Source organism: Pipistrellus kuhlii, unplaced genomic scaffold (genome assembly GCF_014108245.1).
Source record: "Pipistrellus kuhlii isolate mPipKuh1 unplaced genomic scaffold, mPipKuh1.p scaffold_m20_p_3, whole genome shotgun sequence".
Classification (NCBI taxonomy): Eukaryota; Metazoa; Chordata; class Mammalia; order Chiroptera; family Vespertilionidae; genus Pipistrellus; species Pipistrellus kuhlii.
In genome coordinates, this window is record NW_023425529.1 from 144,535,938 (window position 1) to 144,562,662 (window position 26,725).

Here is a 26,725-nt window from a genome sequence, read left to right on the forward strand (position 1 = left end):
TATTTGTTATATGTAGGGTATCCAAAAAATGTATATACACACTTTGAATAATTATGAAGGCAGTGTTTATTAAAATACACTTCATTTTCAAAATTGAGCTCTCAGCTGGTAAAGTGTGTATACAGTTTTGGGGGACATCCTGTATTTCTAGTGGAAATATCTATCTCTCCCTAACTCTTCTCAGCAATATTATACTGGACCTTGAAATTAGCCATGGTAGAAGTATTTATACCATGGAAACAAGAAAATGCAGCAAAAAGGGGTTGATGCACTTTGGGGTGAGGAGGATGGAGGACACAGCTGCTAAACATTTACCAGCATACCATTGTATTTGGACCTAATATATTATTAAAATACATATTGTAAATATTTTTGTCATCTTCTTAAAGTACTAACATTTATTTCTGGACAATGAACCTTCAAAATATTCCTGTAGGTCATTTCTAAATGTGTTATCCAACTGTACTCAAAAAGAAGAATAGTACTTTGGCAGGCTCCATGAGAAATCAATAAAACACTCTGTCTTCCAGTCCAGACTTGACTCATTGAATTTCATTTCATTAATTGTTAAAAATATCTGTCAGCATATATTTTCAATCATGGGATGAGAGGCCAAATGACTTCATGTTCTATTTTATACATTTATATAACACTTACAAATTGAATTGAAAATGTTCCCACAATGAACATAATAACTTCCCAACCTCAGTTCCCTACCACTTTATTTCTTAGAAAGATTATTTACCTGCTCCAGACTTGTGCTGAACTTCAGACTTTCATTGGGCTAACTGGAATAATGGGTTGAGAATTCTGCCTGTACAACCTAAGTTGGTTTATATAAGAAATAACTGAGCTACACTTGGGAGAAAATTTAAAAATCAGATCATCTAAGGTCAATGTGGGGGGGGGGGGCGCGAGATATATGTACTAATATATGTAATATTTTAAACAATAAAAAATAAATAAACAAACAAACAAAAATATCAGGTAATCTGGAACAAAAGTGTGGTAATGTAATAGACTTTTTAAAGAAACAAGAGAGAGACTTTTGAAAAATAGCTGCCACTGTTAGGAAGAACAATATATAAAAGCTTTTAGAGACTTATCACAATAAACATTTTGTTGATTATTAATTACATAACAGGTACTTTTTAAGTGACTTGTATGTATGAACTCAACTTAATCTTCCTAAAACCCCTATAAGATACTAATTTAATCTTAGAAACATCTATTTTACACATGAGAAAACCCTGGAACATTGAAAATGAGTACATTGCAAAAATCAATTGAAAAGTGGCAGTTGGAATTCATACCCAGGAACTGTGCCTCTTAGCTCATGCACTTAACCTTTAGACTGGAGGTAGTTTATTTAAAAATATGCTTTCTGGCTATGTCAGAAACATTTACAGAAAACATCAAGAAAGACATTTTACTTTCCAATACTTTTGGAATTAAGATTTGTGTTTCTATTAATCATGTTAACACATTTGAACTGGCCTCAGTGGAGTAGTTTTATTCAGATTATAGAAGCAAAATTAAAAGAATCTGAAAACCAATGCCTTCGTCACTGTGACATTCAAGGAAAATTAAATATAAAATGCAATTGTCCTACTTAATGTGCTGTGGCTAAACACTAAAAATTTGACAAAATTTTCATTGTAATGTGGGTGCGGTTTTTTGGCAATTTATATCAATTTGCACATTAAAAATCTTTATGTATGGTCTCATATCTTCTTTTAGTTAATGGGAATTACAACAGAAAAAACTTCTAGACTAAAAAAGACAAGAAATATAAATTCAAAGTTTATTTTGCATTAGGTAAGAACTCATTAAAACAAAGCATAACCTTTCTAGGCATATGCTATCCTAGGAAAAACATCCACTTAATTTACTTGTGGCCAGAGATTCAGTCTTTGACCTGTCCTTAGAGGTTTATGTGCTAGAAAATGCTGGAAATTAATGAAGTGGATATGCCATTTAAACATTAGCAGCAGAGAACCAGGAAAAGGCCAGAGGGAAATTAAGAAATAAACCAGGTTCAGAAAAGAAGGGAAAAAAAAAAGTAGTCACACACAAAAAAAAAGTTTGCACAGTCACCCTCCCACCCCTCACTCCTTTTAACTTCTGTCTATGAAGGTGAATGGCATTTTATCAAATTTAAGACATTACCAATTTTAAGAGGCACCACTGGTTCCTGTACAGCTTTTATATTTTTTATTTTCTTCCAAGTACTTACCATTATTTGATGTCATCTTGGTGAAGTGTTTCTCTACTTAGTTGGCTCCCTCTACCTTCTAGAATATAAGCTCCACACTGGCAAGAACGATTTACCATTATATTCCACTGCGGAGACCAAGGCCTGGCTTAGAGCAGAGGCTCATTAGTATATACCTAATGAATGAATGGAAGCCAAACAATTAATTGTTAAACATGTTTATTCTATAATTGTAGTCATTCAAACGACTAGTGAATGACTACTAGGTCCTGGTTCACTTAAGCAGGGGCTCACATAAATTGGAGTAAACTATGAGCATTTCAGAGAATTATGATATATCTAGAATATCAGAGTATGGGGACATTTTTACTTAATTTAATACTTTAGCTATCTAAATCACTACTGTGTATCTGTAACTTGGGTTATATTCATGAATACTTTCTGTGAGGCAGGGTTGCTATAGGCCTCTCTATATACTATATGACATCATTTTGTCCTTCCATAAACTCTCAGAAGATTAGGTGACTTTCCAACATCTCATATCTAAAATGCTGTGTCACTGGGATTGAATTCAGATTCCTTGAAGGACAAACCTGAAGAAATGAATGTAGTCATTCAATTTATTAACTGATTCTAACCGTCTTTTAATAATTCAAATACAATTCTGAAAATATTGCTATTCCATAATGAAACGTGGGGTTGGGGGAGTGGATCTCCTCTCTGCAGGTTTTTGCCTCACGAAGTTTGAAAAGTAAAATGCATGGACTAAAAGGGCTTGTTAGTAAAATGGTGGGAATTTATTAGATGCAAATACAAACTCCCCCATAGGGAAGGATTCCCGATGGGGTAACAAACTAAGCCCCTTTTTCTAAGGTTTTAAAGGCTGGAAGTTCTTTGTCTCTTTATGCTCCCTTCTAATTGGACCCTTTCCCCGTTTGATGATGATGTGCTTTCCTAATTGGTCACTCTTTTGCAGAATATCAGTTTCAAAGTCCAAAACCCATGTGGTGCCCCCCCCACACACCTTATCTTGCAACATTTCTCTATCTCCTGTGAAAATATGTTCCCTCTTTCCAACATTTATCGACATTTCTCTATTCTTTGTGAAAGTATGTTTCCTTCTTCCTGATATCTTGTGTGACTTTACTTTATCCTCTGAGAATGTAGGCCTTCCTACCACACACTAAACCACCTTATCCTGTGACAGTTTTCTGTTCTCTGTGAATGGATGCCTTCTGGCAGCTCTAAGCCCTCACCTATGCATTCCTCCCCCCTGGACCCTCTTTATTCCTTAAACCTGTCTATTTTGTCCCCATTCTTTTCAATAACATAATTTAAAAAATAGTTATCTGAGCTCCTTGGGTTGTAAAGAACAAGAAAATAGGAGAGTTTACTGTTTCTATAAGTTATCTTCTCTGTGGAAAACCCCTATAAGCTGATGCCTCTGGGTTTATTTTCTGATATGTTTATAGAAGATGTAAAGAAAGAAAATCTTGTCATCAAAATAACCTGGTTTACAATGATATGATTTTAGTAAGGAGACCAAATCTGCCCTCTTCTATGTCCATGACCTGAAGGGAAATATATTTTCAATGAGAATTTAAAATTTTCTCGTGTAATATTTATAAGAATGTTAATCCTGCCATAGTAAAGAAAATCAATAATAATTATTAGGACAAATAATTTTTTATGTAATCAATTAAAATTATAAGAAAAGAATGTATTATAAGCAAATTGGTGTTAGGCTAGTCTCTTGAACAAGCCAACAAGGAGACAAAGAGAAAGTTTCACACTGTCTCATGGGCTGTTTATGTGCCTATTTAAAGATTGCCCTCCCACTTTGGACCTAATAACATTTTCTTTGGCTTATTTTCTCATTTCTTTTTATGTTGCAATAAAGTGCAAGTTTCCTCAAAAATGACACTCACATACACACACAAAAATAGAATTTTAAATCAAAAAGTTGTCTTGAGGTTTTGTTTCCAGATCTTCTTGTCAACACTTCTCCTAATGCTGCTATATTTAGTGGAACTCCCTTTATAAGCATGTAACGACCCCTTCGGCTATAACTATCCCTGCTAATATTAACAGCTAAAGTCTGAGGTGTGATTGTAAATGACTTTTCAATGCCAAAAGTGGTTTCTTTTATTTTATTTTTCTGAAGTGTCAAATCTTTCTTTAACTGCTGCCTTTACACAATGGCTACAATAATCCCAAAAGAGCGATTTCAAAAACTATTACCTAAAAGTTATTTCAAGATAAAGTGTTTTTAAATTATAAATACTCCCAATGTGTGCTAAGTATAGAAAAGTTAGCACTGCAGAATAATTATTAAAAACATTTGTGTCTCTTTTCAGTTGCCTTTAAGGAATCGTATAATGGCAAAAGAAAAGGTTAGTCTTCTGAATGATACACAAGAAAGAAATCTAAGCAATCCATGTGTTAACCCTATGGCCACATAAAAATTATTACAGCCATGATAATAACCATAGAGAAAAATATGGTTTGAAAATTTTTCTAATGGGTATACTCATCTTATTACACAGTGCTGCCATCACACACGCCCCAGGGTATATTGCTTCAGTGAGTTTTCAGTAATTCAATTTTACTAGGTCTTTGTTGCCCTGTTTCTCAGTCTCCCTCTGAGACTGAGAAAAGACCACCACATACTGGAGGAAAAGCCGTCATTATAAGAGCTGCAGCTTGTGTTTGACACAGAGCAGACAGATTAGCCTAAGTGGGGCTGATGTTGGGTCCTTGTTTATGGACTCCCAGAGGCGGGGCTGGAATTTAACCAGTACCCCCCGTAAACTATGTCTTTGCCAGTACGTGAAGCAGTAGACTTGGAGATTCAACTCCTACATTTCCTCCATAGGAAGGGACCACTGACATTCCTCATTGCGTTTAATCCTCCTCCTAACCCCACCAGCTCCTGCCACAGTCCAGCTTCTCTCACAGAGAGAAGATACTGAGGCACAGCCAGTCAGTCTTGGGCAAGGGTTTGAATAAGAGCATCTTTGGCGACAGGTTATTCTACTGCTCATACTTCCTTTCCAGATATTGAAGATCTGAGAGATTTGGAAGTGCATAAAGAGGGCAAGGCAATGATTCTCAGTTGTTTAATGAATAAATAATGGAATATGTATATGAACATATACATATATTGAAAGATAGAGAGAGAGAGAATATACATAATGGTATACTAATGATTTGGGTAGAAAATACCAAGTTTTAAGAATGAATGTAAGAGAAAGGTAATTATAAAAATTTAAAAACAGAAGGATTGATGCTGTGATTGCTTATTCAGAAAAGAGAACTTTTCCCATATAAATTTCCATACATGAAATGACTCCTCTATAAGTATTTAAAACATCCTTCATAATGTTAAGAACAATTAATTGCTTTCTATTTTAATTTATTCTTTCTTAAATGTAGCCAGTTTTTTCTCTCTAATGTTATAAACTCATGCTTCACATATAGCATTAACAAAGAAAAAAAAAAAAGGAGGAAATAAAAGAATTAAGAGCTTGAACTTTATCCTCAGATTGCCTGGGTTCAAATTAACTTGCTGTTGGTGGGAAACAGGCTTTTCCAGAGGATTGCAAGGAAAGAAAGCCAGGGATTTGTGCACTAGATTGTGATGTGACAAGGTGATACGGCCCTTACCCCTGGGCTTCCAATGTCCCATTCCCCTCAGTCTCACCATGGAAAAAGTCCAGCCAAGTCTTTAGCAGGCTCAAAATAAAGCCAGTGCCCAGAGTTTCTGCTTCATAGTTCTTGGGAGCCCATGCGCAGTCAGCAGTGACCCAGATAGACACTGAACCTACTTGTTCACATACTCCCAGGCAAGAAAGAACACCAACAGACAGAACAGGGCTAGTGAGGAGAGAGAGAGAGAGAGAGAGAGAGAGAGAGAGAGAGAGAGAGAGAGAGAGAGAGAGAGAGAGAGAGAGAGAGAGAGAGAGAGAGAGAGAGAGAGAGAGAGAGAGAGAGAGAGAGAGAGAGAGAGAGAGAAGCTCTTTATTTCCTGGGATGATAACCAGAGCTTTTTAAAAAGCAACCAATTAACTTCCCAAGATTTGGAGGACTTGCTTTGGGCTTCATCCTCCAGCCAGTGATCTTTCCCCCAGGTTCAACTGACAGGCCCCTATGGCAAGTACCTGCCTGCTCCCCAGGACAATCCAGTACCAGAGGATCGGGAAGGGGTATTAATCCTCTAGGATGCAGAATGATTTCTTGGGTGTGAAGCTGTAGCTTCCTGGTGAAGCACACAGACTCGGTGTCCAAACTCCTCTTTGCTTCTGTCTGTCCCTTCATTAACATCTAGCTAACTAATCTAATATCTAATGGTGACAAACTGTACCTCTTTTTCCTCTCCTATAAAATGGAAACTGAGGGTTAAGTGAGGCGATACTAGCGAAGTATCTGCACACCTGATAAGCATTAAATGATAGCTCTTACATCAAAATAACAAGCAGCAGTGATCATTTAAATTTCTTAGACAACAAAACTGTTTCAATTGTCAACAATTCATACGATCTGCATTGGATTATTTTGAGTCAGTTCTCCAGCAAGTAAGAAACTTATTGATTGCCAGTCTACCTAAATCTTCAATGATAAGGCTTTCTTAAGTGTGAATGATACTCTTATGGCTACAAATACCTCATGCCTCTTGATCTTTAAACCACATTCTAAACCACTCATGAATCTCTTCATTTAGGCATTTGGAAGTGTAAAACCTGCATAACCCCGTCTAACAATATCCCTAAAGTTACATCACAAAGGATGTACAGGTAAACAGCAAAGGAGTCATGACAAGCATTTTCCTTCTTGTGCCTTTTTTGAAAATCTGCAAAGAATAAGGTTTATAAGTACAGCATTTTACCTCTGAAATTCCTGGTTTTGTGAAGGTTAGATGAAGGAGATATGGTTAAGCAAATAATGCTCAGGACTTCAAGCGTCAACTTGTATTGCCCCAGAAGCAGCTTCAAAGTAGCAGCTAGCATTTAGCCCTTGAGAGCCAAGAGCTCTTTGACTGCTTATTTTAACCCCAGGCTGCTCGCTGCTGCCGGAAAGGGCTCCCAGAGCTGATGATGAGGCACATTAAAGAATGAAGATGTGGCAGATTCCATCCATTCCTTAGGATCTGTGAAATCTGGGTGGAGTTTTGCCTTACCTTGCTTTGCAGCCATTGCTCAGCTGCTTTTGCTTTGTGTGCAGCGGAAACTTAGTCATCTGATTAGGTAGACTTTCACTTACAATTAAAGTATTGCAAAGTGAGTGCCCGTTGCCCTGGGTGGTTCACTCAAATAGGAGGAAAGCTGGGTTTGTTCTTGGTGAAGCTGTCAGTAATAAGAGGAGTCATGTTGGGTGCCTACAGGAGTTTCAGAGATCATAGGTGGGATGGCATAATATAATATCTCAATGACAAGGACTTTGATTCACCTATCAGTTTCTAAAATAGGGCAAAGACAAGTGCTCATAAATACATGAGTGAAGAAATGAGTAAGCCAAAGCCTTGAAGTTAGTAATTTAGGCAGTAAAAAAGAAACCAAGACTCAGCGTATAGGAGGAAAGGGAGAAAGAACTAGGTACCTATTACCTTAGGATAATAATAGGGTGCCACAGGCACAGGAAATCAAATATTCAACTAACCCAAACACACATTTATTAGTTACCATTTTTGTTGTTCGTTTTCTATATTCCATATTTCACTCATGTTTTTTTAGCTCCTTCACAATTTGCCATATTTAGACAACACCATATTTATACAACACAATTTGCCATATTTAGACAACACCTGGGGTTAAAAGACACTCTGTTGGAGTTGAAAACAAAGTGCTTTAAATGCTTTGTTTTCAAGAAACAAGATATTGTGTAAGAAACAAAGATAATGTAGCGATTCTATTAGAAATGCTCTGAGAAAGCCCTACAAAGCTTGGGAGAGGCCATGGTAGAAGCTTATCTCTGAGCATGACGAGGTGAAGAGAGACTTCCTCAGAGGAGCCCAGAATGTACCACTGCCCCTGTGGCTGTAAAGCTGCACCCCAGGCAAGGAGCCCAGCCCAGGGCGGCACGGACACCCCACTTCTTTCTCCGCACAGTCTACCACTGGGCTGCCTCCGCCTGAAGTAGGGACATATTTTTGGAATCATCTTTCCCAGATTCAGGGGAAGGATGGCTTTTGGGGAGCTTATCTGCCTGGAAGAGGCCCCCTTCTCTAATCCACCTTCCAGAGGGGCATCTTTATTCTCATTTTTGCAGACGTCGTTGAGCCACATGCCATGAATTATGAACCTAATGTCTGGCCAAGTGAGTTTCAATTTCCTTCCCCTTTCTCCACTTTCTTATTCTTATAAAGTAAGGTGGTGTGTAGTCTGAGTGTGGGGGATGAGGAAGCTTTACTCCTGGCTCTCATAGACACAGTAGTCTCTCTTCACCATTCTTCTTATCTATTCTCAGCTATAGAGATAGAATAATGGCTCTGTTCCTGTTCTAACGTTGTCACAAATTCCGTGACAAAGGGGAATTACAGCTATAGATGTGTGGACGAGAGGGACCACACGCTGACCTGACAAAGTCAGGGGAGGCCTGCATGATAGTCTTGCAAACTCAGAGACCTAAAATAACCACCAAGGATGGTCTGAAATTAAACTTTAACTAAACGCAGTTATGGTGGACAGTTACATCCTAGGCTGGTATCTTCACTGACAAGGTCAGCCTCTACCTTAACTGAGCCTATCTGTCTTTTTGCCTCTATGATAACATACCCTTGAAATGTCTGGGTAACTTGTAACTTCCCTTTTTCTGGAGCCCCTGGGGCACAACCGAATGTCGTGGGCACCTGGACAGATGCCACAAAATCTTCATTATCATGTTAATTGTTCCTGCACCCACCTAAGTATGTGTCCATCATTTTATTTTTTATCCAATCCCAGGGGTTTCCTCCGCTTTGCTTTATCCCACCTCCTTAATCGATCATCAATGAATTTCATGTAACCCACCTTTGGTTGCAATGTATAAATACAGATGTAAGCTGCCATTCTCCAGAGCATTATCTCAATTCCTTAAGGTTCTGCTTCCTGGCATATGTCAACAGTTTGGCTCAAATAAACTCACAAAAATTCTTTACAGGTCTCAATAACTTGTTTATGTTAACAGATGGAATTAGTGTTGCTAATTGGCTGACTTTAAAATAGACAGAGTATCCTAGAATACCCATGTAATTGGAATTTCCTTAAAAGTGGAAGAGGGAGGCAGGAAAAGAGGCCAGAGTGATGTGAAGTGAAAAGGACTGAATTCCGCACGTCTTCTCTGGAGGAAAGAGCCACAAGCCATGGACTGTAGGTGGCCTCTCAGAGCCAGAAAAGGATGGGCAGCAGAGCCTCCTTGCTGACACCTTGGTTTTAGCTAAGTGATACCCATGTCAGACCTACAGAACTCTTTAAGTAATAAATCTGTGTTGTTTTAAGCCACTACGTTTGTGGTACTTTGTAACAGCAGCAATGGGGAATGCATGCACCCTCTCTAGAGGTCCCAGAGATGACCTCCCTGTTGAGATTATTTTTGTTTACAGGATGCTACTTTTTCTTGTATCTCTTACCTTTTCACCACAATTTCTTTTGCTAATTTCTCTTTATTATCTTTAAAAATAAGTTCTTCCCCAGATTATTCAGTTAGCTCTTTTTTTTTCTCATGCTACAGGAATCACAAATATGCTGAACATAGGCCAGATTCAGTTTGAAGATTATTTCTGTCTATGCAGGGTTTTCCACAAGCCAAACTGAAATGCATTTCAGTGGATATTTGTCCGCTAGTTTCCCCCATAATTCATACTATTCCATACTGTCTTTCACCTGGCCTCCTTCCCTGGTTTACATAATTTGTTTTGTGTTAAAGGTTTTGAGTTGATGATCCCCCTCCTGAAACATAAGTTTGTGTTAAGATGTTACACTCAAAAGGATTCTTGGCTCAAACAGGTTTAGAAAATGCCAAGTTAGACAAAGTAAAGTAGCTTGTTATATGTCAGGAATTGACAGCCTTGATGATGCTGATTACCCCATATTCATGTACATATGTCTGCATAGAGTTGGCTATAGCATATAGCTGCATGTGGCGTGCAGCATCTCTCCATCTGATGGCCCAGTGGACCATCTTATAGATGAAGTGTTCCAAATATATACACTGAGATATACTTTCAATACACTCTTTTCATTTGGTCCCATTATATACAACCATACAGCTTTGATGACTTCCCAAAGCTATTAACATAATAAATCAGACACTTGTAAAGCATATACCATGCATCACATACTATTTTAAGCACTTCCACACACCTAAGCTGATTCACAACCTTGATTTAATAAGCATTGTTCTTATCCTTATTTTACAAGTGAAGAAACTGAAGTGCAGGGAACTTGTCATATGCTCAATGTCACACAATTAGAAAATGGCAAAACTGGAATTTGAACTCAACTTGCTCTAGAATCTGTGGGCTGAGCCCACACCTACATCTGGCATTCGCCTTGCTCTAGAGCTGGATCAGGGGGATTAATAGGAGTAAATACTTTTTACCAGAAGTAGATGAAATATATAGAAAGGTATCTCAGATCAGTTTGAATTCACTGCTCCTGGAGATGTTCAAGAAGAGGAAGGAAGACTTACTAATGAGGGAATTTTACAGGAAGCGCAAGTATTGAAGACATCTAATCCAACATTAAGATCTTTCCAAATATGAGATCTTAAGAAAATAAAAGAATCTCTGATGGCCAGATAAGTAACACGAGTAAAGGTGAGGAATGTTGTTTGCAAGACCAACCTGGCTATTATGACAAATTCAAGGAGAGGAGTAGTTGCAAGTCATGCTGCACAGGTAGGCTGGAAGCAGATGGTTGGAGGCCTTGAATATCAGAAAAATAGGCAATTGATCTTAATCCCTTAACTGATAGGAAGCTCTGAAAAGTGTTTCATCAGGAAAGTTATACAGTGATTTGAAGGAAATTAACCAGACAATAGTCTTGATCCATTGGGATTGGTCCATAATTCAAGTAAGGCCTCTTTTGCATCTTCTCCTCCTTTACACTAGGTGGCACCAGAACTCAAAATCAGGCATCTTGCAAAGTCTGTCTCTGTTCTAAGCCTTTATTGGTAGATGACGTGTATAAAGACATTCGATGTGATGTGAACATATAAAAAATATTTTCATTGCCAATTCCTAGTATGCCTTTTCATTCATCCTGGGGTATTTTTCTAGTAGTTAACAATTTTCAGCTCAATTGACTGTAACGTTGTGAAAAAAAGCTTATGAGGACCATGCCAGTGTAAAATACTGTTGTAGACCAACGGGATAACACGTCCTGCAGAAATTGATAACAGGCAGCTGGAAGTTGATACAGAGAAATTTATTCAACTCTTGATTACTTCAATGGGGAAGGGGGAAACTGTTCTCATTCACAATTCAGGGAGGATTTTTAAGGTGGCAGGTTGAATTACCTCCTAGACACTTAACTCTAGTTCGAGTGTGGAAGGGGTGAAAGCCTGAGCTAACTTATTGCCTAATTCTTCAGGAAAGAAACGTGAGAACCAGCTCTTGTCCCCTCCTTCCTTCCTGAATGCCTTTTCTCAGAACAAACTGGTTTACACGGAAGAGGCTCCTCCTCTATATATTTCTTAACTGAAACTTCTTTTCTTAGGGCCATAGTTCTACTTTTGCTTTGTCCTTTACAACAGGCTTTCGGTGTGTTGGAAAGTTAGTATTCTCACCAATGTAAATAAGAAGCAATCATTCCTGATCCCATGTAAATATGTATGTAGTGACAAAAGTACCCATAAATCAAGATTCCCATTTTAAACATCTAAGACTAATTCATATGATTCTAAGAATCAAAAGGCCAATGGCATATCGCCCAAATCACAGGTAAGTGAGCACATGGCACTTTTCCCTAAATCTTTCAAACTGAAATTTGAGAAGGTAACACAAAGTTAGTGAGCATGTCACAAAGGAGGTATTGTTAAAGATAAATAGGCTTTTGTCTAAATACCATAGTATCAATTTTTCTCTGATTCTAAAAAAAAAGAAAAAGGAAAAAAAAAAGAAAAGATGTATGGGCTCTACTTAATTTTGCTTACTTGAAATTTTTATGCTTTTCCTAGCCTGCCTCTTCTAAAATGGGCAGTGGAAGGGAGAGGTTAAAATAGATGAAAGACTTATGGAGTTGGATAAATAATTAATGGCCTGGAGTAATTAGCCGGAAGATACTTAATCATCAATCTGTCTGAGTCATCACAAGCATTTGAGCCTACTCTACTCACAAAATATTGTACTAATTATGAGTGTATCTGTGCATCTATTTTGTCAAAATGGAAATTAATATATGATGAGAATCAGCATCTTGAAAAATTCAAATATGGAACAAGACTGTTTGTCCACTCTTTATTTGTTAAAGATAAGTGCAATTTTACTTTTCTTTATTTTACCTAATACAAGGAAGTTGCATACACTCCTCTTTATGTACAACCAAGAAATCAAATTTCTTAGATAGTTTTGTCTTTCTTTAGGGACTTTTCCCAGGAGAGAAAAAAAAATAAAAAGCAAAAACAAAATCACCTCATTATTAAAGTTTCTGGTGAACAATTAGGGACTTAAGGGGGGAAAAGTGTCCTTTAACATAATGCAAAGTTTGCAATTTATGGCTGTGTTCTTCAATGTGGTGTTTTCCAATACAATTTTATTACAGCTTTTAAATTATACTTTCACAGGAAAGGTCTGCCTTTAAACTTTTAGGTCAGAATTGTTCAGATCTTTTCACACTGAATCAATCAGGTTTAAAGCTGGCAAAATCCTTGGCAGCCTTGTAAATCTTTCAAAAGATGTTATCCAATTACCCTTCATGGGCCGCAGGATTCTACAGAGTGACTATTTCCTTCTCTATGAGGAATTAAGTGCTCATTGCACATGAGAGGTTAGAAACCAATGGAGTTGAAAAGGAAGGTTCTGCACTCTTCTTCCGGTTCACATGGCATAGATATAGCTACTAATATGTTGTGGGATCTACCCCACACATTCTGACCTAGACAGTGGCCCTGTTATCACTGAAGTTTTACTTGTTTTAAATTAGCAAAAACACAAAGCAGAACAAAAATTATAATACCAGACTGTTTCCAGTCACAAAACTTTATTTTGGACATGTCTTAAGGATATAGCACAAAGAGAGACCCCAAATGGAAAGCACACAAGATTACTATTGCTCTTATTTTTTTTTTTTTTTCAAGGAAAACAGTTTTCAGGTACACCCAATAAATACACAGGGGATGGAAAAAGAAATAACAAAGAAGATAAATGCCCTTCCTTGGTTTGGGTTTTGTTCTTCTAAAAAAAAAAAGTGCTTATTTTCAATTTTAAAAAATGCATATTAATCTTAGTTCTTCCTCCTGTAGGTTGCCAATATAAAATACTAAGGAAAGGCTAAGAAGACATTCAATTTATATAAAAGCCTATTTCATGCCATTTGGTTTCAAGGGGAAAAAGCAATCATGGGCAGAATCATTTTGAAATAATTTTTCAAGGAAAAATGTGAGCATGCCTATGGATTCCTTCACAGGAGTTAGCAAAGCACTGCTCTCTTTTGTGATGTAAAAAGCCTAATGGAGGTTATGGGATTCCAGTTGCACTTTTGACCCCAAGGCCTCTGGAGTCATTCACTTGTCATGACCTTTGACCTTTGGCAAATTACAACCCTGACTATCTGTTTGGCTTGATTTTTACTACCTATTACAAAAGGTCTTTCCCTCTCTGGAATACATAAGCAGAAGTCATACAAATGTTTGAAAATAGTTTGTCGGCCAACAATCTGGCCAAGAGAAGACAAGTATCAAAAACAAAAACAAAACAAAAACTCACAAAGAATGAAGTAAAACACTGTGCCATTTAAAGTGTCCTTCAGTGGAGTAAATTGATTCCAGGGACTACCGTGTGCACACTTGGCCACATGTTCCCTCTTTTTAAAATCTTTGTTTTCTTTGATTTAAAATGTGATGTTCAAGTGGTAGGAAGGTCAGTGCTCCCATAAATAGTGCTTCTGATTCTTTGCAGGCCAGTCATTAAAAATTCCAGGCATCTCCTCTGCAACTGTGTGTTCATCAACACTTCCCTTTAACCACTATCTAGATTGCTTCCATCTCCAAAGAAATGCAATTTCTCTTTATCAGGACTGTGAGTGAAAGGTGATTATGTATAAACATTGAAAGTAACATGTTGCATTGAAGCCAACTCAAGTATAGATGAGGAAGCTAGGCAGTTCACAGTTTTAACATTTTATGTGAGTCCTCTGAATTAAATATTCAGTTATGTAACATATATAATTCTCAATTCCAAATATTATTTAGTCTTTATAATATCAACTGTTAAGAATCTAATACACACTGCTGATTGTTAGCAATCACTTGAGTAATCACAGGGTTGATCAGCGATTTTCAACTTTTTCATGGCACACAAATTAGTCAATAAAATCCTGTGGTACACCAAAAGATATATTATTTGCTGATCCAACAAAAAAAAAAGAGGTATAATTTTTATTAATTCACACCTGACAGCTATTATTGTGTTAGCTGTTGTCATTTATTTTATTTTATTTGTCAATCTAAGGAAAAGAGGTCAGTGCCCCTGACTAAATAGTCAGGTATTGCATGTTGTAAAACAATTTTGCAGCACACCAGTGTACCATGGCACAGGGGTTGAAAATCACTGCTCTAGATTGTGTGCTTGCTTGTTTGTATTAAGCAGATAATAGAGAAGGAAAAGCTTGAAGATAGAGATTCATAAAAGTGTCTAGAGAGCTTAATGGAGCAAAGAGTGATGGGTACTTTTTCACCAAGATGAGAACAAATGGAATCTCTTGAATTAAAAAATACTCTAAGATTTAACCACTTAAGGAATACTCTTATGGCTATTTATTTCCCAGCCACCATGGAGATTTTTATTTTTTCTATTTTCATTAAGATAAACACACTTAAATATTTATTTAGTGGACAGTTTTACTTTTAAGGATTTCCAGTGGCTTTTTACTATTCGTTCAAAATCCGCCCTTTTCCCCCGCTAGTTTCTCTTTCTCTAAGGATCAAAAGAAGTGCTTGCTTCTTTAAAAATACAATGAAGACTGGCTCATTGATGAAGTTAGTTGTAGGTGGGCCCATCTGCCTAGTTCAATCAAGATTTACAAGGAAATTAAGAATTTGTTAAATACTCAAACAAGTCTGGTTAAAATCTTTGCAACAAAAAATTTTTCAAACTTTGTAATTCATTGTAAAGAGAGTTGGAAACAAATCTCAGTACAAGTCTTTTTATACAAGTATATCTGTAACCTACCATTTTATAATCTCTAGACAGAAAGTATTTGATAAAAAGGTGCCCAGCTTTTAAAATATTAATCCTTCCTGAGTTAGAAAGAGGAGAGGAGATTGAATGGGCTGCAAACTGTGGGGTGAATGCTATGCTAAATGTCCTGAGACCTACTATGTGGCTTACTGTGCTATATAAACTTCCCCACTCCCCCAATTTTTACATCTACCGGTATCACTGCAATACCGAAAAAATTCCTACAGCAGTCAGGATCATTTCCCCTCAGGTCTTAACCTAACTCTCAGAATTTACTTTTCATTACCTTTCTACTGGAATATTTATGACTTCCTGTAGATCTAGGCTTCAATAACATTTAACCATATGGAAATGTGGGGAAATTTGTTGCATTCTCACCTGAAAATCTTTTTACGTCTGAAAGTTAAGTCAATAAAAAAATAAATAAATTGATCCATTAATTTCACAGAACTCTGTAGCATGTCATTTGAGTAAGGTAAAACTCAATGATGAACATTGTCCATGTTTTAATTTTTTCTCTTATGTAGAAGCCATTGGAAAAATGCTGCTTGCTGTTCAATTTATCCTTCCTGAGGGATGGGGTCCAGAATTTTTATAGCAATGATTTCAGAATAACAACACTATGAAAGAGAATTAAGTTAAACAAGTTTAACTTCATGTTTGACAAGGCTAATGTTTACAGCAGTATTTCTTAAGACCCCTTTGATTTGAATGTGTATCAACTATAGTCTTCCTCTACAGCAATATGTTTTTGAAAAGCAAAAGAACACTCACTGTTTTCCCCTCTCAACATCGCACCTCAACTCTTTGTGTAACCCCTCTACTCCCCTGTCCTGCATAAATTCTTTCCTGGCTATCTATTCAGATAGAGCACGTTTTCTCAACCTTACTATTATTGAAAATATAAATAGGATCATTCTTCATATGGAGAACTTTTTCACTCTAAAAGGTTTTAGCCTGCTCTCCGCCCTCTAGATACTGACAGCATCCTCCATAAGTGGTGACAACCAAAAATGTCTCCTGACATTCCCAAATGTCCCCAAATTGCCCCACTGAGATAGAGATGAAATTCTTAGGAAATACCTCAAAATGTTTTCCTACTTACCAAAATCTGCAGTAGGTGTTTCAGACAAACACACCCAATAGAACGTGTTACGTACATGGAGAGAGATTATTACAAAATTAACAAGGCTGGCAATCCAAGTCTGCGGTGTGAGCCAGGAGGCTGGAGACCCAGGGGAGGGTTGGTACAGATGAAGGTCGAGGCAGACAGCCAGATAATTCACCTCCCTCGGTGATCGCTTCCTCTGATCTCCAGGCCCCAGCACACAGTCCTTTTAGTTCCTTGACGCGTGATGGGTAAGAACTATACATTCTGAGCCCTGGTCCTGGAGTGCGTTTTCCCTTCACCCAGTGTCTTTAGGTAGTAACTCCTCAGCTCACCTTCAGTTGCACCTCTTGAAGGGATTCTTCCTGAGGAAGTGAAGTCTCCCTATCGTTTGCTTTCACAGCACTTACATATCTCCTCACAGCACTTGCCACTGTATATCTATATAATCTTCAGGGCTTTTAAAAATATACGTTTTTATTTCTTTTTTTAGAGAGAAACGATGGGAGAGGGACAGAGAAAAACATTGATGTGACGGCAAAACAGGCCCCTTCCCAGGAGATGGAAACCAGTACCTGGGAACGGACCCTGACCAGGAATCAAACCCCCAACCTTTAGGTGCATGGGCTTACGAGCAACCAACCGAGCCAGACTGGCCAGGGCTAATCTCTGGGACATTTTCATTTTTATCTTATTTCATATCCCCAGCGTTTACCATCTAGTAGATACTCCTCAGATATTTGTTGACTAACAGAATAAATGAATTAACTTTTATCCACAATATGGTCTCCTTTTTCTTTTTCAGAGAATTATTGGCTTACAGAGTAACATTACCATGGTCTAATTCAGCAATTCTCCACTTGTGTGCCCCCAGGATTTTTAAAACATGCAACACCTGACTATTTAGTCAGGGGCACTGATCTCTTTAAAAAAAAAAAATGACAAGAGTTAAGAGAACAATAAGCTGGCTGATGTGAATGAATCAAAATTATAACTTTCTTGGTCAGATCTGAAAAATATATATATTTTGGTATGCCACAGAATTTTAGTAATTAATTTATGTGCACCATAAGATGAAATAGATTGAACACTGCTGGTTTAAATCATGAACTTGTATGCTATGAATATTGGAAAGTCATTATAGCCATATGTTGTGCTTAATTTGACAAACTATTACTGTCAGCTATCTATAGGAAGGTTGAAGAAATTACTAATGCTCTAGACCTCATTGCCACTGTTTCTTGTCCTAACTCTTTGAATATTGTAAAATTCATTACTTTATGTAGGATAGCATAAAATGTGCAATGAGCACTTTATAAATGCACACTACATGTTTTGGAATGTACTGACATAAGGAAAGGAAGGTATATCAATTAATTACCAATGCATTGCCTCTGAGATAAAAATTCACACTGCATCGCTCTGCTTCGAGGTACTGGAGTTGGAGCCCTTGATGATTCCTCCTTAAGCTGAAACCATGTGAAGCTTGGTCAGTAAAGGGTGTCAGGAGAGGGACAGCGTCCAAATGAGACTTGGCTCAATTTGGTTGCTTCCCCTCTCCTGGTCCCGAGGGCGTGGCTACTAGAGGCACATGTGCCAGAGGTCCAGTGACACACGCCCTTCAGCAAGTTTTGCTGGGACGCCAGTGGAAGGCTTTCTGAACCATCATCCTTGCCCACGTTTCCTGTCAGCTGGCTGTGACCAGATTTGTTTTTGTAATGAACTGACCTGCCATCCAGTGGGCCCAGCCACAATTCTCCAGTGGAAACTCACTCAGCTTCAGAGACAACGCCCTGCTTCAAGTGCATTCCTACATTGGGTACTGTCTCTCAGGCCCAGAGTATCCTTCAGGTTCCCTTTTATGCCCTCTCATCTGCTACCGATTACTAATACTTCAATGTAAATGTGCCTTTCTCCAATTCCTGAGTTCTGTTTCCTTCCTGGATTCTGTCTGACCCAGTTGATCAGTGAGTAAAATGTTGGTATACAAACATACAAACACATGCACCCAGGCTTATTTCAACAATCCTTTCTCTTTCTACGATGACAGAGGTTAGCAAAAAGAGCTTTAAAAGAACCTACTATCATGATCAGAATCTGAGAAACAGAATTTACTGCTGGATGGAGCCCAATAGGTCACCCATGCCCTTGTTTTTCAGTGGAAGCATCTTGGTCACCGAGAGGTTAAGTGACTTCATTTACCGAGTGGCAGAGTGGGTGGGAGGGGGCCCAGGCGGGAGAGGGGGCAGGCCCTCAGCCAATGCCCCAACCCAAAAAGTGAGGATGCTCCCAGCTTCACAAGATGACTCACTGCCTTTCTTATGAGGACTCGAGGGAGGAAGAAATCTCTCTGAGTCTGAGTATCAGGTGCAACGATGCTTCTTCTGACCGAGTACGTCAGCTTTAGCTCATGCATAATGTGAATCATGGGAGTGCTTGTTTCCCTGTTAGTACAGTGACTAGAATCTGGAGGGCAAAGCATGGCTCTCTCCTGGGCAGGGGTCAGCATCTTCTGGCTTCATCTCAATTGCTTTCTCACCTGCTTCCCCCTTTGCCTTCATTGCCTCACATATTTTTTATGATCCCATAATACATCAGACATTTTAAAACAACCACTTGGGAATAGGTTGGCTATAAACAAAATATTGAAGTACAAGTCTTCAGTTTTCCTTATGCGAACGTCAGTGTTCTTTGCACGACACGGTGGCCGACGATGTAAAAGAGTTTAAATATTACATCCATCCAAGAACTGGCACCCCTCAGTTGCCTGTTAGTAATTTGTTCAGACATTTCGGCCCCTTACTTACCTAATTAACATATTTAATAAATTACCAATGTCATATCCAAATAATAAAAGTTATTAGACTTCTTAGCAATTCTTTCAGTGCAAAGGCATCCAGATGAATAACGTTTGACTCTAACCAAGCTGCCCATAGGCTCAGAAAGGATCTTCTTTTACTTTTTTTCTTATCTGTCCATTGAATTGTAGTGCCAAAATTTATTTATTTCAAGGATGGTCATTTAGCAGTATTGCACATAGTTTAAGGGGCAAAAATCTGTTTGTTTTTTTCTTTCTTTATGGTTGTGCTCTTCTTATTTTTTTTTTCTTGCTGAATAAGCATCTTTCTCCTTGTGTGTCTCCCTCGTCTCCATGGTGAGAGATGGCTATTCGAAACCATATTTATACCTGGATCCCCTCCTGTTTCTGTGCTTCTGCAGCCCAGATTCCACACTTAACCATTTATCATGGGCAGAGACTCAGACTTTGCAGGGACAGAATGCATACTTGCTGAATACATCCTCAGAGCTGCTCCAAAAATGGGATATGGTGGGAACAAAGAAGGCGATCGCAAAAAATAAAGTAACTGCAGCTGTGGAAATAGAGAAACTGCGTGATATTCCTGCTTTTCACCTCATAATTCCTCTAAGGAGAGAGCGGTGTTGTTTTTCTGTGCTGTGGCTGGAAAATGATACACCTTCGCCTTTGTCTGCTCTGAAAGAAATCATTCTAAACAATGTGTGTCTTGTTTTCCTTTACTTCAGAGAAACCAGGGCACTTAATGCTTCGGGTAAATATTCATTCTTTCTTTCAAGTATCTATGTGAGACTTTTCCAAAGCTTTTATACAAATATACCTGGTATTAAAGAAAAAAAATTAGTAAATTAAAAAAATCTAATTGGCTGGATAGGGCAATTTGTGTATTATTAAGCATCCCGTCTGTAAATAGAAAGGTGCTCAGAGAAGTTGTGCAAAATGAAAGGCTTTTATGGGCAGAACCTGGTGAAACAAGGAAGGTATTAGCAAAAGAGAAGATTGTTTCAACCAAAGGCACCTTTCTTTGGGGGAAGGGCATCAGGGGTCTTACTGGGAAGACCAGCTCACTAGTGTTGGTCAGGAAATGCCAGACGATTGACATAAGGTCGCATTCCTGGGAGGGGCTGAACCTGCCATTGGGTCAGGTAGTAAGTCTAGGTTCGGGTGTCAAGGACCTTAGCACAAGTGACTCCATTTGGGGCCTGTGATTTTTCTCTTTAACACTGGTAACCTTTGGCTCCAGCAAAACAATATCAGGCAAATTGGCCTGCTAACCTGAGGGGCATAGGGGAATTCTAGAAACTGGACCGCAGAAACAAGTAGGCTAAGTAAGGAAGAAGAATGAACCAATAAGGAGTTCACGTCTCTGTCCTCTTGGTGGAATCAGTCTAGAACAGCAGTCTCTTGTTTAACTCTGAGCATGGTTCACAGGTAGCGGGTCAGAGACTTTTTAACCATCAGGTTTTCCATTTATTTCAGAAAATATAAGATCAATTTTCCATGTGATTCAATTGCCATATTGGGTTAATGCCCTTCATGCCTTCACATATATTCCGGTGCCTATTCCTATTACCCAAGCCTTTGATCTTCAAAGCTAAAGCCTGCATTTCTCATAGGGCTCTTCTGGAATGAATAGCTCAACTGAATCAGTGAGGAATGCATCCTTATCTTTGGGTACCCTAAGTTCTTTACGCATCTGAGCTGACAGAAATCAAAACAGGCAAAGGAAATGGGAAAGACACATTCTAAACATCGTATTCTTTTGCTTGATATTTGTTAAAAGAGGCTACTAGATGTGCAGGTATGTACTTGTCTTGAAAGTGAGTTGTTTTTGAAATTGTTTGTAGGGAAATACGTTTATGTTCTTCAGTGTGATCAATCACATGAAATCTTCTGATAAGCACTTGTAAGTCCCTTTAACAAAATAGTTTTTGCCTAAAGAGTGTACCATTTGCTTAAGGAAAGCACCTACATGGTAAGTGTAAGTTCTCCGGGCACAGTGACGTGAGTGAAGTCAGGCCGTGGTGTAGCAAACACGAAGCCCAGGGTCTCTATGCACAGGCAGGGTCTCTGGTAGCCACGGGAAGCTATGTTGGAAGATGCTGCAGTATCATCTCCTCTTGCTCCCAGAGGCCTGCTAGCTTCTGAGGAGATGCAGAACTAGAGTAATTAAATCAGGACCCCAATCTTCCCAGGAGAGAGTGTGCCATTGGCATTAGCTGTGGCATTGACCCTGGAGGAGGTACTCCCTGAGCGTCCCCTCAATAATGACACAAGCTTTTCACAGGCCATTCGCAGGATAATGTGATCGAGTAAATATGAAGCAAACCATGGCTTTCATGGTACTTAGTAATAGAAATATGACAATTCGTATTGCTATTTTTTACTCTTGCAGAATTACAATGGCAATAAGACAACACTGAAGAGGCTATGGCTTAAGAGTGCTTAGTTTGTGGTGAAGGCAGAGATAAGGATTGCAGTTAAAAATAAATGATTCTGTTGCCATGGTTTCCTTCTTTATAAATTCTTTTTCAACATGAATTGCTGTTGTTGTGTTTAATTTTAGATTCATGCAGATTTTCCACAAATAAGAATTCCTATGCATCTGAGAAATGGTTTTTATAAATCTGTAGGAAACATTTTTTTGACAGCCTGGCTTGAATATTTCTGAGCAAAATAACCTGCGGGGTTATAGCTTTAGACAACTACCAAAGGAAAGTGAACAAAGAGAATGAGAACTTAAAAAAACTTGTCATGTTACGTTTAAAATTCTAATTAAAACATGAGTTCATATTATTGCAAAATTTAAGGGCATGTTGAGTATTGGAGACGGCCTCTCAGAGCCATATGGAGACAGGTGCCACTTCTAGAAAGTTGTTTTCTTGACAACCAATCCACAAAGGATTATAGTTACCAAATGTTAACTTAGATAAATATGCACTTATTAATATCAAAGGCTCTAATTGTGTTTTCAAAATCTATTATATTATCTCAAATGCAATTCATTTTGCTTGAATAATGTGTCAGAATTACTTATCATGTGTTTCTGCTTTGAAATAGCTGCTTCACTTTTTTTAATTTAATAATGGATATTTCTGATTTGGAAAACATAAATGGAAGGGAAGAGTTCAAATTATTTTTTTAAATTTATTACAGGGTTGTTTAAACAATGAAATCCAATGCCTCAATTAAAATAGGACATGAGTTTTTTAAAAGGGAAGAATCAAATTATTTTAGCAGAATGCATTACATTACAGTTGCTATATAAACAGTGAACACCAAAATATTGGTAATACTTGTTTCAAAGGTATAATTAATGGTTAAAAGATTCATAGTGTTTTTTAAATTTTCTTTTCACTGTGACTTTCCTTTCTAAAAATTCTAGGGCTAATCTTACAAATCTAGTGAAATAAAAAGTTCAGAAGTTAGAATATATTAATTTAACATAGTAAGGAATTAAATCCTAACTGAAAGGAGATGAGTGAACTATATTTGTCTTTGCAAACTTATTTTCTAATTCTATTACTCTGCCTTTTATGGTAATTAATCAACTATGTTTTTAAGTGTACACACAGTGTTTTAGTCATACAATTAATTTTTTCTTTAACAAAAGCAAACAAAAAAAAAACACAAAAAAAAAACACCTAAAAACTCAGAAAATAAAAAAGTGATTCTTGCAGTATTCTAGGCCAATTAAAATTGAGACAGAAGTTTGTGGCATTTCTCTTGATGTACCTTACATTTAAATTTATACATACAAATTTGGAGGGTGTGTGTGTGTGTGTGTGTGTGTGTGTGTGTTTAAGTGTGTGTTTGGGAGTGAAAAGGAGCTTGATTATTAAGATATTTCAATAGCACAAACATTGTGCAAGTTGATAGAATAATTACACCAATCTTCACTTCTGTCTTTAAGTATGAGAAAAATTGTCTTGTGTTTTCTAATATTCATACATCAATCAGACAAAAAAAAAGTAAAAATTCAGAGGTTGGCAATTCTGTGCATAGATCAGAGATTCTTCTTAGAGTAGACTTTATCAAGCACCTGCTCTTCCTGAGGAGGTGGGATAGTCAAGACACGCTTCTTTGATTTGCTTTGAGCTTTGCTTGTAGCTGAATTGGAAGAACAGCTGACCAGGTTTTTCTTCATGGCAGCTTGCCTCTGCTCTGAAGCTAAAAGTCACATGGCCTTTGGATTGTTGCAAAATCCCAGGGAATCTGTGGCTATTAGGTCAGTTGGCTTTGCCATAAAATCTCAAGATAAATACCTCTTGCTATGATAGATTATAGTATATCCTGGTCTTCCAAGAACAACTCGGCAAGCTTTACAAAATACTTTTTAAGGTTCTGTTTGAAGACTTTGGAGAGCTATCAGAGCAACCAGACTTAAGAAGGCAAGACCCCAAAGGGAAGAGAAACTCATTGAGATAAACCTCACATTTCAGGGGGTCTTTTTTTTCTTGAACTATCTATCTTCCCTAAGCAGCTCAGACTATAGAAAGTTTAGAAGAATGTAGATAGGAAGAGGCAGAGAAACTCAAGTAGAATTTTCTATAGTCTCACAGATGGAGGACCAGTAATTGAACTCCAAGACCTGAAGGGCCAACATTCTGGAGAGAAGATAAGCAGAGAGAAATAAACCCAACATTCTAAGATGGGACCTAGAGAGAAAAATAAATGACAGAGGAAAATACATGACAGATAATGAAATTATGAGGTGCAGACTGCAACTCAAAAAAACAAAATACAAAAAACAAAACCTAACACCCAATATGATAGTATTAGGAGATAGAGCCTTTGGGAAATGATTAGATCATGAGGGCTATAGGTGAGTAGACATGTTTTATTTCTTAACCTGGAATGTGATTAACCAATGTGTTCATTTTGTGAAAATTCATCAAGCTTTACATTTAAGATTTAGAATGGTCATTGGTGCTAATTCAATGCCAACAGAAATTCCTAATTTAGGGGGCAGTGAAGAAGGAAACTTTATTCAGTGTAAAACAGCTCAATTGTAATGTGAAAACAGCATGGCTGAGAAGTAACCCTAGAGACCAGGTCTCTCTCTGGCTAAACAGTTCTGCTCAGCTTCTGTATGCTCTGCTCTGCTCTTGCCAATCTGCTTTGCACTACGCTAGTCAGCTCTGCTGTGCTTTGGTCAGGGCTGCAGCTCAGCCAGGGAAACTCAGACTTAGGTGGGAAGGGAAAATGTACTCTGAAAACCATAAAGGCATTGGCTTATATAAACAGAAATCCTCACTCCTGGTCCCTCATTGGTCTTAGGTGGGAACTCAGTCTAAGTCTTCATGCACATGAAGACTCCAAATCCTCACAGTTTGATCCAAAAGGCACTGTCCTGATTGGTCAGAACAGACTTGCTCTGTTAGTCAGAGCTATGTGGTTCCATTTAGATGTGGAAAACCTTAGTCCTGTTGGTTGAAATACAATTCCAGGAACTCCTATATAAGGGCTGGCTCAGGTGGCAGAAGCACTGTACAGGTAGGCATTTCAATGTAGGCTTTTCCCTAAAGCACAGTTTGTGAGAGGCCCCTGTGTAGAAATGTCTGCTAGGCTGATTTTTTACTTATTTAACTAGAGGCTCAGTGTATGAAATTCATGCACAGGTATGGTCCCTAGGCCTAGCCTACTATCAGGACCATCTTACCCAGCAGCTGGCAGCCGGCCCTGCCACCCACCACCACCACCCCCAGTTCCCTATTCCCCATGGGGCGATAAGGGCCTACAGACTGTAAGCAGTTCTTGTGCTGAGCATCTGCCCCTTGGTGGTCAATATGCATCATATTATAGAAACTGGTCATTACACTATTAGGTTTATTTGCATATTAACCTTTTATTACATGGGATTTGAACCCAGTTAGCCACCAGGAGACCTTTTCGGTGGGTGTCTTCTTTCTTGGGGTTTACTCTAAATAAATTAAAAATTTGACTTACAAGCATGAGGCAAATTTGTCCCGGCCCACGGGGCAACAACGGGGACACGCAGGAACCACCTAAGAGAATGAAACAAACAAGGAACATGAAAGAATGGAGGCAAGACAAGGTTCTGATCAAGCCTCAACTTTATTCTTTGAAATGGCTGTATTTATACAGCAGAAACAAAGGGGGGCAGGGTTGCCTATGCAGAGGGGTCTTTGGCATCTGGCAACACAGGATTGGCTAACTGCCTGGGCGGTGTAACATTCCAAGGTGCAACATTCCAAGGCTGGGCTATCTAGGGGGGGAGGATCAGGAAGGGGAAGTTGCTAAGCGGCAGGAAGATGCTAAGCATCAGGTTAATCTTATCTTCTGGCCAAACTCTCAGAGCACCACATAACTTCTGCTAGAAGGAGCTTAATTCTATTTTCTTAAGACTGAGTTGCTTGTCTCAACTCTGCTGGCTCCCAACACAAATTCTTTAAAAAATTTTTAGTAATGGCAAATCTCTTCTTTGAGGATTTGACTGAACTTTTGAAAACTTCAGAGGTAATTTTGAAGCCGTCTGATGAATAATGTGGGTGATTAAACCAAGGAAAGGTGGTCTACTCAAAAGGAACACTGCTGAAACATTAGGAAAGTCATTCTTTTATGAGGCACAGAGAGTGTTCATCATGATATCATTTAAAAGATTTCCAAAAATTTTAATGAATGGAAATCTAGGAGGAATAAGTATATGAAAACAAGCTATTTGTTCACATAGGTATGTATGCATATATTTAACCATGTTTTCATATATAGCTTCTCATTTTGACTATTCCAGCAATCTGGTGAAGTGTTACATTTACTTTGTGAAGGCAGGTATTATTCTGTCACTCTAATTATTATTATTATTATTATTATTATTATTATTATTATTATTTTGGAAGAAAGAGATGGATACTAGGTAGTGGGAAGGTGCTAGAGGATAAACTCACCTGAGGTCTTCCAATTCCTGCCCACTTTCTACTTCTGTGCATTCTGGAGAGTAAAAATGGTACCTGTATCTCTTTTTATCTTTGAGCTGTTTCCTTGTCTACACTACGTTTTGGCCAAGTTTCCCATCTTATATTAAACTAATGCACGCTTTTTAGTATTTGCAGGGCAATTATTTTAATGTTTTAAGATCTAGCAATTTTGTATCAAGGTTTATATGATCCATGCACAACAAAGTGAATAAGGAATTTTTGAAAATTAGTATGTTTTTAGTGCCATTTATAAAATCAAGATTTGATTTGTGGGTAG

The 26,725-nt window shown here is 38.0% G+C and overlaps 1 long non-coding RNA gene across 1 annotated transcript; it reads right to left on the bottom strand.

Annotated features, from left to right (window-relative positions):
- On the bottom strand, nt 1–25,526 carry LOC118729864. Its single transcript, XR_004991286.2, has 4 exons — nt 25,516–25,526; nt 9,547–9,556; nt 2,189–2,194; nt 1–147 (listed from the first exon to the last, which is right to left on the bottom strand). It is a non-coding gene; the product is annotated as an uncharacterized LOC118729864 (long non-coding RNA).
- Between the last annotated feature and the right edge of the window lie 1,199 nt (nt 25,527–26,725).